This window comes from Microtus oregoni, unplaced genomic scaffold, assembly GCF_018167655.1.
Source record: "Microtus oregoni isolate MIOR12 unplaced genomic scaffold, Mior012 000009F_ref0000495, whole genome shotgun sequence".
NCBI classification, from domain to species: domain Eukaryota; kingdom Metazoa; phylum Chordata; class Mammalia; order Rodentia; family Cricetidae; genus Microtus; species Microtus oregoni.
The window spans coordinates 46224963-46240881 of NW_024543068.1; the positions used below are offsets into that span (position 1 = coordinate 46224963).

At 43.5% G+C, this 15919-nt stretch overlaps 1 protein-coding gene across 2 annotated transcripts in view; it reads left to right on the top strand.

The window, feature by feature from the left end:
• The first annotated feature begins 2854 nt into the window (after nucleotides 1–2854).
• The window catches only part of Stxbp6 (syntaxin binding protein 6), a 216610-nt gene continuing 203545 nt past the window's right edge, over nucleotides 2855–15919 (top strand). Inside the window, exons 1-2 of one of the 2 annotated variants that reach the window (XM_041658578.1) lie at nucleotides 3019–3126; nucleotides 8774–8972. The gene's annotated coding sequence lies outside the window, so the exon portion shown is untranslated. Of the gene's footprint in view, nucleotides 3127–8773; nucleotides 8973–15919 lie in introns of both variants that reach the window. The other variant, XM_041658579.1, reaches the window with a different exon arrangement.

The following is a 15919-nucleotide window of genomic DNA, read 5'->3' on the forward strand; positions in this document are numbered from 1 at the left end:
TGCATCACTTAATACCCACAAAAGGGTCTGGTGTCTCCTTGCAACCATGATATTGCCTGTCCCACAAAGGAAAAAGAAAAGACCCCTTTTATGTCTTCCCTCTTTCTCACAATGCTGTCAGTTAGAAGAGTTTTAACTTGGCAGTTTGTTGAACAACAGTGTCTTTTTTATTTCTATCATTTCCAGATTAAACTTCAAAGACAAAAATAAGGTCTGTGCTTGCTGTCATCCACTTGGCCATTTCTGTAACCATGTGCAAGGAAAAGACAATGCTATCTTTCTACAGGGTGCGAACTGGCTTCACTCTGAGATGAGTTCCTTTGCAATGTGTTTAAAAAATGCCATTTGACATTTACTCACACAAATTTTAAAATGTGACCATTTTAAATAAGCTGAAAGACAAAGTGCATGAAGCAGTTAGTTCAGTCCCTAACGCACACGCTCACATGCACACATGCATACACACACGCATTATCAAACACAAGCAAAATATTTTTCTTGTGAGCCCCTCCCTATATAAATGTTTACATCCTGTTCTTGTTCTTGATGACATTATTATTATGACTTTTAAAACAATAATTCTTAGGAACTAGAGGAGGTGAACAGAGAACCGGAAGATTTTGATGATGGAAACTTTTATTTATTTTGTAAATATTTATAACTACCTGTTTGCGATAGGTCCTGGGCTAGGTACTTCCTGGTTTCCAGAACTTCTGGAAAGCTTCTGTGTAAACACTCAAGCATTTTTTCTCCCTCCTTTGAGAGTTCTGCATGCTTAAAATACTTCCAATAGATAAAGGGTAGTCTGTTCTCTGTGAAAGGAGCAATTGATGAGCTTCTCTGTAAAGAGATTCACCACAGGGCACCGAGGGAAGCCCCAGGTGTCTAGTTGAAGCAGACACTACGCTGACAAAGTGTTCCAGAGTTAGAAGGCGCTTTGTACAGAGAGCACAGTCATTTTATATCGATCTTCAATACTGAGGCCGAGAGGGATTATCAGCGGATCTTAGTAAACAAAACAGCTGAGCTCCTCAACAACTGATTCCAGGGTTTTATTAGCAAATTCAGATTTTTTTAAAAAAAATCTTTTCAAATGGATGAAATTTGCTATTTTAGACAACTTTCGTACTACAGCCGAGACTTCTTATGTTGAGTCTAGCTTTATTTATAATGATCTCGGTCAGTGCTTTCCTATTGCATAAAGTCTATTAAAAAAAAAACAAAATCACACGTAACTTCTTCTAACTCTCTCATAAATAATGAGAATTGTCTTCTGATTCACAGATGAGGAAAAGAGCTTGGAAGAGAAGCCACTTGCTTACCATAATTCTTGGTGGAGGCATGGCTGGGATTGCAGCAAAAACACCGTTTATTACTTTTTGGTGAAAAGGTAACCCAGCCATATCTTTCTGAGATAGGCAGCATATGGATGGCTTTATCAAGGAAATGCCTCTGATTTTCATAAAACAGTGACCATGTCATAACCAATTCCCATTCTTCCCTTCCCACGTACATTCCAAACTACTGCTCAACACATCTTCCCAGAAGAGTTATCTTTGGATTATATAGCTTCCCCCGCACCCCAGCATCTCAGTTGGTTCCAAAACATTCTACCAAATAAAGTGCTGCCATCACAGATTGGCAATCAGGACCTCTGAGCCCACCTTGTTCCATTTCTCTGAATGTACTACATCTTGCTGCTTTTACTCCAGCTAAGCAGGGTCAGGCCTGGATGAGGTAGGACACAAAACGAAAAGGCTGACCAAAGAACTTGGCAATCAGTTTAAAGTTTTAATGCGGTATTTAAAAAGAAAGAAATCAATGCAAAAATGCATGATAAAAATATCAAAATTTTAAGTAAAGGCAGGACTGGTAGCATGGGGGTTTCCGTTTGCTTCGAAATCTAAAATGCCTTGAAGGGGCTCTCTGGCAGCTAGATTGAGTCTAGCTTATCTTGCAGTGACCTCCCAGTCAGATGTTCATACTCCTGAAGCGTCCTCACAGTTAGTTCTCAAAGCCCCTTTCCACGCTAGTCCCTCTCCGAATGTGCCAGCATTTAGCGTTAGCTCGCTTCTGTCAGGAAAACCTATTTCCCTTTGCACTTTGAAGGCAGTCTGAATCATCTTGGATCCTTTCCAGCACCTTCCTAAACCACCCTGGGCAGGCTCTTAGCATCTCTTTGTAGAACTCTTTGGTTCAAACTGGCTGAGCAGCCACTGGACCCAGCCATGGATTTTTGGTCTAGACTCTAGAGTGTTGTTATTATTGTTATTTTGTTGTTGTTATTACTACTTAATTCTATGGCAAGGTTCAGTAACCGTAATATTTTGCATGAAAAAAGCTATATGTCGACCAATTATCTATTTTTTCATAAAATAAAATCCAGCAAACCCAGGTCTTAATTCTTTCATGAAAGCAGTGGACATTTCTAGCAGGACAGCTGCGCTGCCTGCAGAGCTCTCTTAAACTGGCCTCCGCCTTCCCGCTTCCCTCATTTACTGGGCTTGCCAGGCCCCATTAGCTCTTGGATTTTGTCACCCTTGGTAAGCTTGGGACTGAATAAAACCCCACCTGCTGGGCCCACATTCCTGTAGCGTCTTTTCTGGTTGTCCTTTAATACCGGCTGGCAGAGGTTCGCAAAATCAGCCCACCTTTCCAGCCCACAAACTTCTCACAACCCTGCGACTCTCACTGCCTTGCTCTCGCTGACCCGCGCCCCTGGGCTCCAAGCCTGAAGCCCGTCCCCGAGCCCTCTGCCACCGATCTTTGCCCCGTGCCAGGGCGCTCTGGCTCGCCCACGGCCGCACTGGGCATGCTCATAGGCAGCGGCGGGGGCAGGTTGGCTTCGCTAGCTCGCACTCGCGGCAGCGGGCTGGCGCGAGGCTGCAGCTGGAGCTCCGGTGCCGGGACTTGGAGTTGCCAGGAGTTTCCCCGACCCCTCCCTCCTCGCCGCGCGGCAGCAGGAGCCCGCGCGGGAGCGGCAAGCAACGAGCAGCCAGCAGTCGAGCCGGGCCAGCCTGGTCCTCAGCCCCGGTCTCCGCGCGGGGCAGTCGCGGGGGAGCAGTGTCTCCGGTTGGGACGCGTGCCGCGCACTAGGCACCGCCCGAGCACGAGCCGGGCTGCACGGTAAGCTCGGGGACGCGGGGAGGCCAGGCCACCCGGCGTACAGTGGCAGCTACGGTAGCTGCCGGCTGGGATGCGCGCCGAGGGGCAGGCGCAGAGGGTAGGCGCGCGGAGAGTGGCGCGAGCAAGTTGGAGGGCGGCGGAAAGAGGGGGCTGCACGCCTGGCGCAGCTGCTTTGTGCGCGCGAAAAGGGATCTGGCTCGCTGGTTCTCCCCGAACCCGGGACCTGGAGTGCAAGAAATATTGGTCTTAGCCTAGAGGACAGTTTCCTGTGAGAAAGTTGGTGGCAGAGCGGAGCCCTTAGGATTGCACGGCAGGCTCGACAGAAAGGCCCCCAAGGGTGCCGCCTGGAGGCTCTGGTTATGGAGAACTCTGTGGGTCGCTGCGCCCCTAGTCAGAGCTCTCTCAGCTGAAATCAGCAAATCACCCCAATCTATGAATCCTGCTGTCTTCTAGGAAGATCGTCGCTGCCAAAACTGAGGCAGATACTTCTTGCGGGACAGGCTTCTGGCCCCCATATCTTTTTTGCTCCTGTTCCTAACCTAAGAAATGGTCAGGGGGCTAGGTCAAGGCCTCCTCTGAGCCCCGGGTTTTTTTTTTTAATTTTTTTTATTTTTTATTTTTATTTTTTTATTTAGGTCTGGGGTAGATGTTAGCTTGCTTCCCCCTGCCTCCCGACTTTTCGCAGGTTTACATCATTACAGACCCCAGGACCCAAAGGTCAGTTAGAGAGTTTAGAATGGTGCCCAATTCTTCAGGAAGAGTGCATGGGAGCTTGTTTGCCATGGACTTCACAGCAACCCTCTCCTCTTTCTAGCATTCTTCCACCCGGACTTTGTGGGAAGGAGCAAAGCCAGGGGCAGAGGGCTGTTTGCTTCATTACATGGGCTCCTAAGGTCTTTTGGGAGACTGGAGGGTCTGAGCCTGGCTGTAGCATAGTGCACGTATGTGGAGGATGTCTGTGTTCGTTCGTCCTGGGTCCACTTTTTTCACTTTTTGTTTTGAGTTTTAGGGTTTTGCCTACACACCAGTCAGAGCGGAGTTGTCATAACAGGGTGGGGTGTTGGGGAAGGTGGAGAAGCGGGGTTGAAGTGTGCGGAGGAGCTTCAGCCTGGGCTCTGAGTGGTTGTTTGCCTTGACTAGGAGGCTGCTATGGGAGGAAGCCCGGAATGATTATGCAGGCTAGAAATAAGCCTCTCTCTCTTTCTTCCTTCCCTTTTTGATTTTCTCTTCTTCCTTTCCTCGCTTTTGGCTGAGCACCTTGGCTGGTTGGTGTGTGAAGTGTTTAAAGGGGCCCTGTGAGGAAGGGTTAGTGTTTAAGGACCTCACTGTTTCTGCTGTACGCTTTTCTCTTGGGTTCTCCCTTGGGGAGTGCACATATGGGGAGAATTTCCAGATGTCCGGATTCCACTGGTGGGGCTATGCCACACAGGTTCTACAGTCAGTCAGACAGACAGACAGACAGACAGAGCGGAGCCCCAGATTTCCCCGATGCCAGGCCTGGTGGGCAAGCTAATGCCACTCTGAAGTTCAGGGCTTTTCTCATTTTGTCTTTGTAACAAATAGGAGATGGTGGTGACACCATTGCTCTCCGTGGCAGTTGTGAGCCTTGAATGGTGCTGTGGAAATGGAGAGAGCTAAGGAAACACAAGGCGGTGTCTGCACCTTCCGTATTGTTGCTCAGTACTGTACCCAGGTTTAAAAAAGTCTGTTTATTCTTGATGATGACAGAGCCAAGTCTCCTTCTCCTATGCAGTCTTCACTACAAGGTTTAGCTGCTGAGATCTGTGGAAACAGCGATTTACACACCTTGCCCAGCTTCTCTTGGGTTTATGGGGTGGAAATCCCTCTTTTCTGTCTGAGGGAGGCAGTGTGGTATAATGGAGGAGACCCTGGGGCCTGTGCTAACACTGCTCACAGGCCTGGGGCCCCAGAATTGTCTGTGTCAGCAAGGCTTTCTTTCCTTTGTGATTCCAGGCTGGTGAGGAAATCAGCAAGTCCTGCCTTAGAGCTCTCTCCTCTCCTCATAGTGACCTTGAACTGAGGACTCAACCTGTCTTTGGTGAAAACAGTCTGTGAGATTAAACACCAATTTAAGTGGCAAGGACAGGAGAGACTGCATGCCCCCCAGTTAACAGGGATTTAATGAGGGCCCTGAGCTTCCCTAGAAACACACCCTGAGCCAAGAGCAGAGCTTTCCAAATATGAGCATTAGGCCTTGCTAACCCGTAGATTGCTGGTTTCCACTTTCAGTCTCTAGGTTTAGAACAGAGGTACAGCAGTTTGTGTTTCTAACTAGTCTCAGGTGGTGCTGGGCTGTTCCCATGTCTATAGAATCACGTATTTGTATTGGAGGAGAAAGAGATGAGGGCTGTTCCAAATTGTCAGGATTTTAGTTCTTCATAGTAGAAGCAGGGTTTCTTAATTGCTGTAAGCATTTTGAACTCCAGGCCACGTGCCAACTTTCCTTCCTCTTTTTACTGATTCTAGTCGCTTTTCGGATGTACGATTTTACAAAAAGATAAGATTGCCCCTTTTGGTAGACATGGTGATCATGCTTTGGTAGAGAGAGATTGGTGATCCTTATATGTATACAAATCTCTGGGACAGTCTCTTGCTTATAATTGATGTGGGAGGCTCAAGTCCAATGTGGGTGGTAGCACCCTGAATAGTGTTCCTGGGTTCTTTAAGCAAGTTGAGCAAGACATGGTAGCAAGCCAGTAAGCAGTGTTCCTCCAAGGATCCTGCCTATGTTCCTGCTTGAATTCCTGCCCAGACCTCCTTCAGCGATGAACTGTGATTGGGACACGTAAACCGAATGAACCCTTTCTTCCCCAAGTTGTTTTTGGTCATGACATTTCCTACAACTACAGCAACGTAGCACAACAGGTTAAGTCCAACAAGTATTCTCTTTTTGAGGCTCTTAGCATTTAGTTTGCACACAGCACTGATGGCTGGAACGATGTTGTTTAAGGGACAGCTAAAATGACCAGAATGCACATTTTAAAAGGAGTTTTACTGATGCTTTCTCTGAACACACAGCTTGCTCAGGCCTTCTAGAAGTGGGAAGTGGACCCCGTGCCAGTTGACCCATGGTGATCAGACTTAGTCAAGATCTTCCATGCTTTCTGAAAGATGATGGCCTTGGAGTGACCTACAGCTTTCAGAGGCTGCTGTGCGTTATCAGCAGAGTGCCAGAGTGAATTATCTTTTTACCATTGTTTGGACTCAACCAATCCAAAGCATTTTTCCTTGTCTCCCACACTGTGGATGGTCCTGTGCAGGGAGATCTTACTATGACTTGCAATGACTTGCTATGACCTAGGTAGATTGTGTCTGCATTTTTAACTAGTTTGCATCAGAGAGTCACCAGGAGCCTCCTTGAGGCAGGACGGTTTCTGGGGAAGAAATGAAGTTTATATAATGCAGCACCCAAATCTGGGCATGTGAGATCAGTTAGCACTTTCACTACCACTTCTGTTACCAGGCCAACAGAATCCCAGCTAGCCAGCCCTCAGCTTTATCTTAGCTTTCCATTTGTGCTTTGTTTTAGCATTAAAATGATTAACAGTGGGGAAACTTATCAGTAGATCAGAAGCCTATTCAAAAACTCAAGTGTGCCTCTTAATGTTTTAGTAAATAAAACTGAAGGCCCTAGCCTGCCTTCCTGACTGCAATCAGCACCTAGAGAAGGAGCAATTCCAGTCTTAAGATTCAGTGGTTCTCCTAGCAGGAGCCGTGCTCCAGCTTCAACCCTCCTCCCCATAACTTGATGTGTGTATTTTGGGTGGTACGCTTACTTTTGCTGCTCTTCTGATTGTTTTCTTTCAGGAGTGTGAGTAGTCCCTTTCTTGACACTGTTGTTGACTTTTCTCAGCAGGAACTCCCTGGTGTCTTTGTTCTCTTAATACGTCTATTGTGCGACAATCATTATCATATTTCATTTCTCTTTGGTTGTCACTGTCGGTGATGGGTCACAGGGAGTCAAAACCCAGCACCCTTCTGAGCCTTCCTGAGAACGCTTTAAACAAAAAAAAAAGTCCCTGGAACTCTGCACTAGCTCAGTTCTAAAATACATTTGTTTGTTATTTGTTCTTCATTTCAAAAATTCTTTAAAAAGCAGACAGCTTTTACACATTATGCGTCCATGTGTATTCTTTTTGGTAACATGCTAAGAGTGTCTACCAGCAGATGACATTAGAAAACAAAGCAAATAGACTTTGTTGTCTCCATATAAAGAGTGTTTTCTCCTCAGTGTTGTCCCGCTGATAGAATTGTGCAATAATTGGATTAGCTCAGCAGTTCTGAGTGTGTTGGAAGGATGCTGTTGGGGTGGACGTTAATAGGTGTGTTCTTCTAGAGCAGATATCAGTTTGGGGAACCCTACCTATTATTTTCCTCTCATATAGAGACGCTCAGCATGTGCAGTGTCATATCAAAAAAACTGAGGGGTACCCCATTGAATGCTGTCAACAGATACTCCCTCATAGTCATTCTATTCAGGGTTTCCCACATCACAAAGCATTATTGAGTTTGTTTATGAATCATAGGGGATGTTCCACTAAATTAGGATGTACTAACAATTCCAATATGCTCTCTAATACTAATACGGATGAAGTGGCCTCACCTACTATATTCCTAAAATGTTAGGGGCATTTTCTGGATATTGGTTGATTAATGAATTCTGTAAGGGACCACTGGCGTGTACTGCAGAGAGAGAGTTTTAAGCCATGGTAGCTAAGAAAATCTCCAGAAAGGGGCAGAGGTGTGGTAGTGTGAATAGGGAACCCTACTCTTCTGCACACGCAGGACATTTTGGGTTGGTGGTATGATGCAGTAGGACCACGGGGATAAGCAGTTGTGTCTGTGTGGATGACGGTCAAGGTGCACAAAACAAGAAATGGTGCCTTGCTCAGCATGAGTCTTAGAGATCCTGTAGTGGTGGTCCAAAACATATGTTCCGTGCTTTCTAGATTCTGGAAATTCACTAAGGTTACAGGTAGGTTCTGATGATGGCAGGAGAGATGTTTGTGGGCGGTAGAAGGGGATTGATTGCAAAGGGGGAGGACTGGCTCAGGGAGGGAGAGTTGAGTTGATGATAGAACACCATCGTCCTTGCACAGTGGAACTCTTGTGGCAGCTCCATGGAAGAATGCTGGGTAATGAGAAGGACTTTCCAGGAAGAGAGTTTCTCCCTAGAGTTTCAAAAATAGCAAGAAAGAACTCTCACCATTCAACAATAAAGAGGCTAATCACCCAATTTGAAAGTAGATAGAAATTTGCATAGCTATTCCTTTAAAGAGGACTGTGAAAATTTGCTCAGTGCCATTAGTTAGCAAGGAAATGTAAATCAAAACCACAAGGAGACACCTCCCATCTATCAGAGTGACTGTGAGCCGAAGACACAGGGAATAATTGGGCCTTCACGAAGAGTATTGGTGGAATGTGAACTGTGCAGGCAGTTTGGAAAACAGCTGGATGGCCCTTCAAAACGTAAAACATGGTCTACGAAAAGAAGCCCCCCCCCAACTCCTAAGAATATTCCCAAAGGAAGTGCAAGCATGTCAAGATAAACTTTTAGGAGTGAATATTTATAGCAGCATTAGTCATAGAGCTCAAAGATGGTAAAAAACCTTCCTCCATTAACCAGCAAACAAACAAGACAAAGTATGTCCCTACAATGGCAAACAGTCTTTCCGTGAAGAGGAATGAAGTTTGGATTCACACTACAACATTGCTGAGCCTTGAGCCTACTCTGTGAAGAAGAGCGGCCCCAGAATTCCTTCTGAACTGCCCAGAAGAGAAAGCCCAGGGTGTTCGAAATGAGTGTGAAACAGGAAGTGACTCTGGTGAGCTTGGGGTTTTGCTTTTGGGGGTGATGTAATGTTTTGGAATTAGATGGTGATGGTTACATAATTTTTGGTAACTATTGAGTTGCATACTTTAAAAGTGTAATTTTGTGGTGTATGAATTACAGCTCAATTTAAAGAATGGGAAAAAAATGTGTGGTGGCCTGAGAGTTTTAAAAGGGGCTTACACATCAGCTTCTGCTACTGGAAAACATCTGGCTTACTTATTTCTCCATATCTGTGGGGCCTCTAAGGTCCCCTGTGAACTTTCAGTAAACTCTCCTCCCCCATATTGAAAGGATTTTACTCCTTCACCCCTGGGTCCCTGGTGAATGCCTGTTGTCTTCCCATCCCCTCCTGTTTCTAGATTCCCCTTTTGAGACAAATTCCATATTTGGGCTCCCTGATCCTGAGCCAGCAGAGGTTCTAATGATCTCGCAGCTCATATGTAGCGTCTCCCTTCAGATTTGACTGTGGTAGACATTTATGTCATGTATGGGTTCCTGGAATTCCGTCAAGATCTCCCTCCTCGTTTTAAATCAAACTGTATTCAGACTTCCATGGGCTAAATCCTAGTGTGTGAACATCAGTGTGTCTGAGCCAAGAGTTATGAAGCTCTAAGTATGTTTAACACCACTGGGGCTGAGGCAGTTGTCCTGTGGGCGGAGACACTCTTCCCTTTCCTGGCTTGGTGGAGGAGTGCTCAGAGGAACGCTGGAAGTGCCAGGGGATCATGTTTGAATGCTGCCTCCCGCTCAGCCAACTGCTATGGTGCTTGAGATGCTGCAGTTCTGTCCAGCCTGGAGTTCACACAGATGCTGTTTCCCCATGTGTCACAGGTGAAGTGAAGCTGACATTGTGCAGAGAAGGCAGCTTTGGGATGGGGTGGAACTGACTGTGAATCACAGTTCTGCCCTGTGTCTATGGGACCTTGGCAAGTTAATTACCACGTGGGCCAGTTTTCTTTCCACATCACGGTAAGACAGAACTCACAAAAGTGTGCTTAGCATAATGTCTCAGATTAGCAATGCTGTTTGCCTTTTCCTTTCTCCAAGGGCCAGGAATTCAATGGTGAAAGCTAAGACCAAACAAAACAAACTATATATATATATATAATGTTTGAATGCTGACTCCCGCTCAGCAAACTGATATATATATATATATCTATATAGATATATATAGATATATATAGATATATGAATGAAAGAACGAGTTGTGTGTGCATGGGTTGGGATTGGGATTGGTATATGAGATTTAATCTTAGTCCTCAGGGAATAATTTTCTGTTTACATTACCATACTTTAGGTGACTCTCAGCTGAGTCTGGGTCATTTTAAGTTATGGGGATCAGTCTCTAGTCGGCTTTTATGGGTCGTCTTTTGCTGACCAGAAGGCCATCACTGACCGAGCTGTCAGTCAGTGCCACCGTTCCTTGATAAAGCGCAGATCTGCCCATCCTTGTCTTGCTGGCTTCTGCTTTTCTTACTGATATTAATCTCTAATTCAAGGGAGGCAAATGAAGGGAGCAGATACACACAGGTGTGCAGCCCCAAAAGATGTTTCTACAGTTAAGATGGCAAATATTTGCTTCCTGGTGACCTTTGGAAAGCCTGGCTGCTTCGCTGCCTTCTGTGAGTCTGTTCACCGTGGGTGGTTAGGTGGAATTAGGTTAGTAGGGAACAACTGAAGAGAAATCCAGAACTAAAGCCGTCACCACAGTTGTAGCTGACATCTGTACTGGGAGCTGTGTGGAGTCTCAGTGTCCTGTATGGTTAATTGACTAGAAATAATCTCTTCTGGCTGTCCACACGGGGTTTACCCAACAGTTACCATGTGAGTTGGTGATTGTGGACTTTTGTCCTGCTTTCGTCACCTTCACTATGTACAATAGAAGCGAATAGGAAATCATGTTTATTTTTCAATTTGTAGAGCTTGCTTGCTTTCTTTTGGGAAACAAGATAGATACGATCTTTAAGACACACAAATCCAGTATATCTAAACAGTTTCCAGTTGTCACAGTCTGAGGGTCACTGCTTTTGTAAGGATGACAAATGGATCCCATGAGACCCTGTCCCACACTCTGGTTTGGCTCTTGAAAGTGGGAAGTGTCTGATTTCTGGGGCACGTGATGTGTGTGATCTAGTTATTTTCTGTAGCTTTTGGTATCAATGTTTTGTCTGGCAGGGTACAAATCATTGAGGCTTTTTTGTTTTGGTTTTAGACTGCCTTGAAAGGTGTTGCCTCACATAACCTAAGGTGAAAGCTCATAGTTCCTGGTGATTGTGAAGTCAGTATTGTTCTTGATGAGTTTAATCTACCCTATCATTAAATAGCAGCGAGAAAGCTGTCCTACTGTTGAGGGGTGTAAAGCTGGGTGTTCCTGAAGTCAGTCCTTTAAAATTAAATCTGTAGACAACTATAACAGTAATTACAAAACCAAGCAAACCTCTATTTTGATGTTAGGATGTTGTGCTTTTGGAAGGAGCTCAGTGCTAGGAATGAGCATCTTTATCCCCATTTCTTCTGGTAAGTGTAAAACGATACTGTCAGATTCCTTTCTCATATTGCCAGTTACACAGTGGTTTATCTTGTATTTAATTTTGGTAAAAGATGAACTGAGAATTCTGAACTCAGATGCCTTTTTTTGGAACTGTCTTTGCTCTCTGGCCCCACGGAACTTAAATCCTTCAGAAGCAAGAATAGGGATCTTGACATGTAGCTTGTTTGCATCCCTGCAGATAGTATGCACATCTGGAAGCCAGCAAAGAAACAGTAGTGTGTGTAACTAGACAGCTGCCTCCTCTGGGATTCCTCGTCACTGTCTAGTCTATTAATGATTCTGCCAGTGTTGTTTTCTTATGTGACTCTTGCCTACAGGTTATATACGCCACGGTTTTGAGTACTTTACAATTGATCCCCTTAAAACTCACAGCTAGCACTTAGAAGTTTATAGAAATATGTAGCATTTTTATATTCTATGCCTTTTGTTTTGCATTTATTTTAATAGACAAGTGGAATCATATGTGTCTGTTGTATATGACATGTTTTGATATGGGTGTGCATTGTAGAATAACTAAGTCAAGCTCAACAATGCGTTACTTCCTGTTTATTTGTGTCAGACAATTGAAAGGTCTCACACAGTTTTCAAGTACACAACACACTGGTGTTGATGACTGTCATTTTGTTCAGTGAATCTCTTAAATTTATGTCTCCTAACTGAAATTTTGTATCCTTTGACCAACATTTTTCATGTCCATTATCCCTTTGTAACCACTATTCTATCCCATACTTCTAGGAGTTTGAAAGTATGACTTCTGACCCCCTGGTTTTGTTTGTGAGATTAATCTATGCTGTGTGTATCACAGTAGTTTTTTCATTTTCAATGGTAGATAATATTCCTGTGCATAGATATGCAGTAACTACATATGACAGATTTGAATGGTTTTCAACCCTAGTAAGAACACTGCTGATGTGAATGTTTGTGTTCATCTTTCTGGGTGACTGTGGTTTGCATTGCCGGTTGAGTGTGTGTATATGATTGCTGAGTCCTAAAGAGTTATGCTAGCTAGTTCTATGTCAACTTGTTGCACAGTGCAGTTACCTGAAAGGAGGGAGCCTCAATTGAGAAAATGCCTCCATAAAATCCAAATGTAGGGCATTTTCTTAATTAGTGATTGATAGGGGAGGCCCCTTCCCATTGTGGGTTGTAACTGTTACTTGGCTGGTGGTCCTGGGTTCTATAAGAAAGCAGGTTGAGCTAGCCATGACAAGTAAGCCAATGAGTAGCACACCTTTATGAGCCTCTGCATCAGTTTCTGCCTCCAGGTTCCTGTCCTGTTGAGTTCCTGTCCTGACTTCCAACAATAATAAACTCCCATGTGGAAGTACAACACAAACAAACCCTTTCCTTCCCAGCTTGCTTTCGGTCATGGTGTTTCATCTCAGTAATAGAAACTTTTACTAAGACAAGTTAGTACCAAGATAGTTGGGTACTGCTGTGACAGACTTGTTTTTGGAAAGATTGTGGAAGGACTTTAGCACTTTGGGCTAAAGAACAATTGAGTGTTGAGAGCTCAGTGAGCTGTTCTGTAGAAACTTGGAAGATAAGAATGTTGAGAGCAGTTCAGACAATGAAGGTCTCGGTTGTAAAGTGTAAACAGAGACTGCTTGTTCATTTCCCAGCTGCCAGATCCGAATAATCACACAGAAGCTATATTAATTATAACACTGTTTGTCCTGTTAGCTCAGGCTTCTTATTAACTAACTCTTACATCTTAAATTAACTCATTTCAATTAATCTGCATATCACCACAAGGCTGTGATCTACTGGTAAGAAAACAGTGTGTTCTTCTTTTTAGGTAGCTACATGGTGTCTTGTGACTCCACCTACTCTTTCTGTATCTCTGTTTGGATTTCCAACCTGGGTTTCCTCTGCTAAGCCATTGGCCAAAACAGCTTTATTTATTACCCAATGAAAGCAACACAGAAGGACATCCCACATAATCTCCCTCTTCTGTTTAATAAAAAGGAAAGTTTTAACTTTAACATAGTAAAATTACCTTAATAAAATAGTTATCAAGAAAGAATTATAGTTACACTATTTAGTCCATTTACATTTGGCATATTAAGGAAAATACTCTATCATTTATCCTATCTTTGTGAGTCTAAAGTTTTATATCTAATTTATCCTTTATCATGACTAAGGAAAACTATAACTGTAACTATCTGTCTTCAACTCTTCAAATACCACAGAAGGATATAATATTACCTAAGGAACAGGAAGTGCATTGTAAGCAACTTCCAAAGTTCTAGAATTGACAGAGACATTTTGCTGCCTGGCCAGTCACCCAGAGTTCTTCAGTAATGTTGGGGCATCCATCTTTAGCCTACAGGCCCATAGTATCTAGCAGACTTTTCCATGAAGCAGGAAATTTGAAGATCTGTTCTGCCTTGTGATGGCAAAGTCCATCAGTTGGTTTCTTCTGTGCCCTGCAGAATGTCTGGCAGTTTCCTCTGTGAAGCAGGAATCCTGGAGGACCATTCTAATTTTTTTTTTTTTTTGGAAATTTTGGTAGTCTTGCTAAACTTTTCTGTGGTTCTGCATGTCCAGTTCATATAGCATACCATTAAGCTTTCCATGCAAGAGCAGTTTCTTGTCCACATGGATAGCCTTGTCACATTGAATGCACATTCTATAACGAATTTCTTCAGTGTCCATCAATGTCTTTGAAGCAATTGGTGCTTCCAGAAGCAGACATGTCTCACTATCAGTAAAAGTCTAAGTTCTTAAAACATTTTAAATGCTATGTTCTGTAGGTCTTTGAAAGATTTGAAGGATACTCATTTGAAATATATCTCTGTTCATCTAGAAAACCTAACAAACATAACTACAGTATAGATGACTGTTAATCTGTATTTCTTACACATTACATTTTTTAATTAGCTGTACACAGTACCTTAAACAAGAGCAGAAATAGTGTACATAGTATAACAAAATCAACCTCAAATATGTATTAAGATCCATACCAATGCAAAGAATTCATCTCTACATCATATCCTCCTTCCTTTTTTGAAATTGATTGTAACCATTAATCACTTTTAATCAATGAAAATAAACATTTATAAACAATCATTTTGGGAATTTTGGCAGAGTTTTCTCCAAATTGCTTCCTGTTATTTGTTGGACAAATTGTTTTAGGGTTCGTGGATCATTTGGGGAGTCTTGTTTCATCAAATCATATTAGCCTTGAAGAATTCCACAAGTTCTCATCTTCTGTGGAAACAAAAGCAGAACCCCTTTTCCAAAGTAACATATCCTTAGAGTCAAATTTTGAAGTCAAGATACTTTTATGTTGGTTTAACTTAGCATCCCCCAGAAACAAATGTCTCACTGCAGTCAAAAAAATTCAAAGAAAGTACAATAATTTGCATAATCCAGACTCTCTGTGTACATGGCTTATTTCTTTTTTACTCTCTTTATTCTTTTAATGTACTACTGTGTGTGTTCTTTCATCTCTCTCTCCTAAGCCCATGTACATTTATCCAACACTGTAACCCATTTAGAGGAATATATTTTTATTGCTTATCTGTAATCATTTTCTGACCTGAAGTGCCTTTTTTTAAATGCTAATCAGGTGTGGCTTGGACCAACTCCACAGTCATGTCTGCTGGTTCTACCCCATCCAATACGGTAGAGGTATGTTCACTGCCTGTGTGAGTCGTGATCACTGCCCCAGCTCCAGGGAAGTAGCTGTCTGTGTTGCTATTAAGCAACTAGTAGCACACTGCTAACAAACCCCATTTAAGTGCAGGACCTCCTGAAAGAACCAGAGTTCACGATGCCAGCACAAACCTGGAAGCTGCTGTTTCTTAAAGAAGCCACACAATTTTTTGCTGCTAATGCTGAGTCAGGAAGTCTTCTCTTTTTTTTTTTTATTTTTTTATTTTTCGAGACAGGGTTTCTCCGTAGCTTTTGGTTCCTGTCCTGGAACTAGCTCTTGTAGACCAGGCTGGTCTCGAACTCACAGAGATCCGCCTGCCTATGCCTCCCGAGTGCTGGGATTAAAGGCGTGCGCCACCACCGCCCGGCAGGAAGTCTTCTCTTAAAGGAAACATGCTTGCCTCTAGCAAACAGAGCCCACCTGAAAAAATGCTGCAACCAAGAAGCAGTGTTGAACTCTGTTCTTTTATATTTAGAATTCCTTCCCAAGCTTTCTCAAGCTTTATGTAGATGTAGTTGCTCCACTTGCCTACACCTGAATAATCACAGAGAAGCTATATTAATTATAGCACTGTTTGTCCTGTTAGCTCAGGCTTCTTTTTTTTTTTTTTTTTTTTGGTTTTTCGAGACAGAGTTTCTCTGTGGTTTTGGAGCCTGTCCTGGAACTAACTCTTGTAGACCAGGCTGGTCTCGAACTCACAAAGATCCGCCTGCCTCTGCCTCCCGAG